The sequence below is a fragment of the Lepidochelys olivacea genome (assembly GCF_965140295.1).
Source record: "Lepidochelys olivacea isolate rLepOli2 genome assembly, chromosome: 1".
Lineage (NCBI taxonomy): Eukaryota > Metazoa > Chordata > Testudines > Cheloniidae > Lepidochelys > Lepidochelys olivacea.
In genome coordinates this window covers 342,615,550-342,622,694 of record NC_140411.1, presented here as the reverse complement: position 1 = coordinate 342,622,694, position 7,145 = coordinate 342,615,550, and the positions used below count along the sequence as shown (strand labels likewise).

General features: G+C 45.0%; 1 long non-coding RNA gene across 1 annotated transcript in view; it reads left to right on the top strand.

Moving 5' to 3' along the window:
• Positions 1-2,804: 2,804 nt before the first annotated feature.
• LOC311514837 overlaps positions 2,805-7,145 on the top strand; it is a 28,453-nt gene continuing 24,112 nt past the window's right edge. Inside the window, exons 1-2 of the long non-coding RNA XR_014709950.1 lie at positions 2,805-3,044; positions 4,257-4,366. This is a non-coding gene — a long non-coding RNA (uncharacterized lncRNA). The remainder of the gene's footprint in view (positions 3,045-4,256; positions 4,367-7,145) is intronic.

The following is a 7,145-nucleotide window of genomic DNA, read 5'->3' as shown; positions in this document are numbered from 1 at the left end:
GCTGGGCAAAACTGTGATTGACAGTGTTGGGGGGACAAATTCCTGCTCTTGTCAAAATGCCATGAGAGCTTTAGGACTTGATTTTCAGCCCTGCCTTCCTATTTTCCACTCCCCTCCCCCGCTTTAAAAACCGTCTTCAGGCTCACACTCATTTTGGTCTCTAAACATCAGTAGGGGGGAAGGATGAGCTTGTGGGTAAAGCTGACTTCATGATTTGCTCTTGGAGTCCGGTCGGGATGTACGCGGGAGCTGCCTTCATGAAACGTGTTCTCCGTTTAAAGATGTGATTCAACATGCACATTTTGAGCTTCATAAATCCAGGTGGTTTGAGATTTCACTTGAACACAACCTTCTGTCGCAATGGTCCTGTGATAGATTTTTTTAAAAAATAAAACGTAGTCTTTAATCAATTAAATGACAGCTGGAGGTGTTGGCTTAATATTCTAAACAGCTCTTGTGAGATTATTTATACTCCCTAGAAACACAGGTTCAGATCTCAGCAGGGAAGCGTCAGTCTTTTATCCTTCCAAGATGGATCGATTGAGTTCCATATCGTTTAATGCTTTGGCCTATTGAGTGAGACTGAGGTCTGCCGAAACATAAGAGCCAGACTTCCAAAAACAAATCTCCCCCTTTTTGCAATTTGGACGTCATTTAGACTGCTAAATACCTGACTGTTCCTTATTATTATCATTTACATTGCAATAACACCTAACTGAGACTAGGGCTCCACTGTTCTGGGTCTTGTGCAAACGAGAGATTGTAATCTCTTCAGGTCAGTGAATATCTAAATAGACTAGACAAAGCATGGGAGAAAGAAAGCATTATTATTTCCATGTTTGGGGAGGGTGAGTCTAAGATGAAGGAAAATTATGTGACATGCCCAAGGTCATACAGGAAGTCTGTGACAAGTCCAGAAACAGAATCTTTTTCAACTGAGTACATTTGATGTGGAATTCAGTGAGAGACAATCAACGAGGACCCCTACAATGACATTTTTACAGAGCCACTTCTCAAAGCAGAACTGCACTTTGAACAATATAGCCCCACTGCAAAGTATGCATTATTTAGGCATTTTACAGGTGGGTAAACTGAGGCACAGAAGTTAAGTGACTTTCCCAAGGTCACAGAAATGGGGAATGAACCCATCCCCCAGCTAGTTTCCAGTCCACTGCTCTAATGATTAGAATACACTCCCCCAATTAAATGAGCAAGCCTCAACATTGGAGGCCTCTGAAGACCCTGCCTGAGGATAAACTCACCTGTTTCATGTATCAGTTTCTGGCCTCACTGCAAGCTGCAGTGCTACAAGACAAGAGCTTCAGTTTCATAAGTGCCTGAGTCTATCTGCACTCACAGGTCCAGATCTGCAGTCACAGTAAATTGGTGTAGCACAACCAAAGTCCATGGAAGTCTGACAGCTTACATCATCTGAGGATTCTGGTCTGTAACAGACACAATATTTGTATTTGTTTTCTTTGTACAGGTGAATCTTGAAGACTGTTCCTTAACATAAAGGAAGGCATCTAACACAGCACGTTGGTTGCCATTAGGAATTAAACCAGCGCTCTCCCAAGCAGCAAGCACATGTCTTTGCAACTTGAGTTAAAGCCGGCCTACTTAGCTTATATTTATAACAGATTCACATCCACTGAATGTGAAGGCACAGAGAGGGACACAAACCACTGACCAGAGGGCTACAACAGCACATGGGCCACAGATTTCACATCATTATTAATCACAAGGCTCATGATCCCAAGTCAATAGGAGTTACCCTGCTGATTTCAATGGGCTTTGGATCAAGGCCAAGCTGCACTGAACAAAATCCTACACATAAGAAAGCAGGAAAAATATCCCTCTCTTTAGCCTTCGCCCCAGAAGACCTCAATACCTATTCACAGGGCTGGGGCCTGTCATACACCATGCAAGTTGCTGATAAAGGTGAACATTTCAAGAAGAAAAGAGCCACCCCTGGATGTGTGGACGAGCACAGAACAGTTGTGAATAGTGCAACTCAGAGGATTGCCAGGTCCTCCAAGAGCATAGGCAAGGTGAGACTTAGTGGAAGGAAAGCAGGGTCAGAGGAAAAACGCTGCAGTTCATGCCCCCTCCCCCCCGCCAATGCACCAGAGCATAGCATCAGTTCCCAAAAGACTGGGATGCCTAGAGTAGTGTCCAAGGGGATGCAGGGAAAAGAGAGTGCAGGAAGGTGGGAGCTATGCCCAGCATCAGGTGAGGACAAAGCAGCAGAACAAACGTACAACTGCATATGAGGACAGAGGTGGCCAGATTTCAGGGGGCAGGGACACAGGTGCATCCTAGACTTGCTCCCACTCCAGTCCTGAGGGCAGGTCTGCCACTTACTGCTGGCTGGCCAGCAACTTCACAATGTGTCTTCCCAACCAAGGGTGGGTGATTAAGCGTGTGCCAAGAAATAGCTTCCTTTATGTGTAACAACCACAAGGGGGGCAGGCAGAGAACGACTTACAGATCTTGTTTCTCCTCTGCTTAGTTCTGATCTACATAAGCAGCAATATCCTGGACACACGTCAGGTGGACCTGATGTCATTTAAAAAGGAGGTGAGGGTCATTACAGGAATGGCCAGATAAGGTATCCAAATAAGCTCTGGAATCAGCAAATAACATGGGGGGAGGGGAGTGTTTCTAGCCTTGCTGATATGTAGCCTGAGCAAAGAACACACCGCCAATGGCCTACAAGCCTCTAGCATTTTCAGGGAGAAAACTTTAGAGAGGCTTCTTATTCAGACAAAAATGGGACATAACATAAGAACGGCCATACTGGGTCAGACCAAAGGTCCATCTAACCCAGTATCCCAGTATTTCCAGTATCCCAGTATTTCCATTTACCCCTAGGCCCGGAATGGATGAAAATATTGCAGCCGAGTAGTTAAAATGACCCATCATCTCACGCTTGGGAAAGCTCCTCCTCCCGCCCCCAGAACTACAAAGCATGTTTTTCCCTGTAGAAAGAAAACTGGATCGGCAACAAAGAATGCAGACGTGGAAACGACTCCTGCGTAGGGGTGAGTGACACTGAAATGCTGGGACTGCATCTACAAAAGCATAGGGATCTGGTGCCTGAAGGAGCACCGGGGCTTCCCAAACACAGCTGCACTGTACACAGTTGTTTTGCCAGGGGAGCTGCGTTATAACAAGAGTAGACGCATTTGTGTAGATTTCAGGCAGCTATGGTTTTTTTTGCCTGTTCCAAAAGAGATTTGCCAAATTAAAAAGAAAGAGACACGAGGTGAGAATGATAGGAAGATAACTGCAGCTGTTCCTTTTTTCTCTTTTGCGAATCAAACATTTTAAAAGTATTTTTATGCATGCAATAATAAAACGTGTAGTTCAGCAATGCATAGAGATCTCAGTCAACGATTGGGGCTCTCCCTAGGCTAAGGGACTATTCAGGGATCAAGCCGCCCAGTATACTAGGCACTGAACACATAATGAAAAGACAATCCTTGGCCTGATTTGTGCCTGTTTTTCCTATATGAAACTACCATTTCACTAGACAAACCTTTATAAGACAGGTTTCAGAGTAGCAGCCGTGTTAGTCTGTATTCGCAAAAAGAAAAGGAGGACTTGTGGCACCTTAGAGACTAACAAGTTTATTTGAGCATAAGCTTTCATGAGCTACAGCTCACATCATCAGATGCATGAGCTGTAGCTCACGAAAGCTTATGCTCAAATAAATTTGTTAGTCTCTAAGGTGCCACAAGTACTCCTTTTCTTTATAAGACAGCCCTTCCTTTATATCGAATGGCTAGAAACAATCAGTACCGGAAGAAGGTCGTATGAGGTTTTCAGTATTCAGCCTCTGACTTGATTGTGTTTTCATTCCATATGTAGTAATTTAAGTAAATTCACTAGGAAGTTTCTTCCCTTACTTTAAGCAGCATTTTGATTCACAGTTCAGGTCTGATTTGGAGACGTTTCTTTGGATTTCGAGGTCACGGTTTTCACCCGTAATTCACTGTGGTGCAACAAATTGATACGTAAGCACATAATATGATAAACAGGTAGTTAGACCCCAGAACTGAGATTTTTAAAACTGCCTAAGGGATTGCTCAATGGGAATATCTGCGGTTGCTTTTAAATTCCCACCCCAAAATAATATCAATTGCACACAGAGTTTACTGTGCCATACAGTTGGTGGCCTTTTAAAATTCAAGGTATCAATATTCCCTGTATGTGCATTTTAATAAAGATTGTTTAAAAATTATCCTATGAAGGAAGAAGCTCAGAAGAGGATTTATTATGCAACACGCTGAAGATACAAAGCAGCCATGAATACGTATTTAAAATGCAATGAAAATCTAACAATGGACTATGTAATGCCTTGGTAAGTATAGACACCTGATTTGAAGATTATAAAAGGAATTAGGGAGAACTAAGGACAGAAGTGGTTAAAACAATGTGCATCAGCAAAGAACAATGGAAGCAGTGAAATGTGGACATCAAGGCATCTCCTATTTGTTAGAAATATGCAGACTGTGCTCCAAATACAGCTCTTTGAAATGGGACTAGATCAAAGTGCATTAACAACAGGATCCATGTGGACAATTAGTCTGCAGCAGGCTAGTGCGGGGTAGATTCATAACCCAACTTGCCGTGAACTAAATGTTTGACTAGACAAGTCCAGAGTGTAAAACACTATTTGGGTGAAATTCAATTTCCATGGAGAAAGCTTTTGTGTCACTAAGTCCCATTCCATGCCTGGATGGGCTTACAGTTTAGGGCACTGGTTTCTGATCTGGGTTCAGTTTCCGGTTCTGCCACAGATTCCTTCTGTGACCTTGCACAGGTCACTCGGGGCTTGATCCTGTGACATTAAAGTCAATGACAATTTTGTTACTGAGTTCAATGGGAGCAGGATCAGATGCTTTTTCTCTCTATGCATCGTTTGCCCATCTGGGAATAATGGGGACCCTTTTGTCTGTGTTGTCCATTTAGATTGTGAATTCTTTGAAGCGGAGTCTGTTTCTTCGTATGTGTTTGTGTATTGCCTAGCGCACTGGGGACCCCAATATCAGATGAGGCTTCTAATTGCTACTGCCATACAAATAATAATAACAATATTACTTGTGCTGATCCTATACACCACCGCAAATTTCACTTGTATTCAACAAAGACAACATTGAATAGAATGAATGATAAAATATACCACTCTTTCCTTTCTTCCTTTCTCAGTACATATCTAAACAGTCAAACATGACTGAGGTCGGATGCTCAAGTCTTCCATTTCTTTACCATTTATTAAATGGTTAATCAAAATGTTGGTGTTTATTACCGGATACTGCTGTGCAAGGAGACAAACCTTTGTAAGATGACATTTCTAAAGTAAAAGAGATTCTTTTCCGATTACAACAAGCTTTGGATAGGGCCCAGGCTGATTTCAGCGGCCGTCATATGACGATTCTCCTTCGCATATGAGCAACATGCCTCCGGTGACCAGGATTCAGCACCGAATTTGGTCCGCTGGTTGGATCATTAGCTTCCCCGGCCCAAGCCGTGTACTGATGGGGAGCGTGACCTGAACGCTGATCCATGCCCCCATATGATGACTAGTCAAATGGATTTGTTTTTATTCCAACCCTTAATCCAAGTTTGCAAAAGCCGGGTACTGATGGGGAGTGTGACATGAAAGCTGATCCATGCCTCACGTATGATGACTAGTCAAATGGATTTGTTTTTATTCCAACCATTAATCCGAGTTTGCAAGTGTGATTTATTTTATACCAAGAACTATTAAACTCTGTGTCAATGCACTTCACCAATCAGCTGGCCATATGCTCCTTTGGGAAACCGAACCTAAGAAAAATCAGACTATTACAACTGTAAGCCCCCTGGCCGGAAACTCAAGAAAGCAGTGAGCTCGCTGTAGGTGAGCAGGGAGAAGAGCAGCTCAGAGCTGCTTGACAACTCCAGATGGACAGGGGCTCCACTGGCATAGGCGCCGACTCCGTGGGTGCTCTGGGGCTGGTGGCGGGGCAGGGGCAAGGCCTCATGGAAGGGGTGGAGTGGGGGCAGGGCTGGGGGCAGACCGGGGGTGAAGCACCCAGGGGAAAGAGGGGAAGTCAGTGCCTGTGTCCGCTGGTGAGAGAGATCTCTACCAGCATGTCCTGGTAACAAGGGGAAATGACTGAATGGGCCAGGCCTCATTTGCATTTCAGTTTTGTGATGGTTTGAAGCATTTTGGTTAACATGCAGTTAAGTTTTGAGTTTGGGGGCAACAAAATGCTATTGATCCTGTTGAGAAATAAAAGGATAAGAGGACTGTACCAAATATGTCTTGGGGGGTAGGGTCCCCCTGGCTGAGACTGTGTTGTGTCAGAGTTGGGTAGTGGTATCTGTAAACATGCCTGAATAGAGAGGCTGGATTCTGCTGGGAGCATTTCTTTGGTTCTAAGGACTCTGCCAGGGGACCCTTAAATCACTGATTTCTCTTTGAAGACGTGAATAGAGGTAGCTTCCACATAAGCACTGACTTTTATTTTTCTCCAGGGATGCTCTGCCCCTTTCCCAAGGCCCTGCCTTCACTCTGCCTCTTCCTACCCCCTCCCCTAAGGCCCTGCCCTTGCTTCACCCAAGACCCTATTCTTGCTCTGACTCTTCCTGCCCCTGCTCCACTGGGTCCCTGAGGCCACTACTCTCCACCATCCCCCAAACCTCTCCCTGAGCCACCAAACAGCTGATTGTCAGCACCCATGAACAGCTGTGGCCAGTGGGTGCTGAGCACCCACTTTTTTTTTCCAGTGGGTTCTCCAGCCCCAGAACACCCACTGAGTCGGCACCTATGACTTCCAGGTAGTGGACAGAGCTGAGCAGAAGTGGCTTTGAGATGGCAAAAAATGCAAAAGCAGTGCTAAGGCAGACAATGGCACTGAGTTGGCTCTGGCTGAAGAAGCAGAGAGCATCAGCCTACCTGAAGGACTCTGGTGTGGGCCTCCCTATCAGCAATCAAAGCTGAAATCACCTCCATTGGGTCAGGCGGTAGAGCCCCTGGACCAGCCCAGATAGCACTTCCCTTAGAGACTGGAGGCTGACTTGGCAGAATTCTTGGATATCACCATAGGTGCTGGAACTATGGGGGGGGGGGTGTGTGTGTGGGGGGGGGGTTC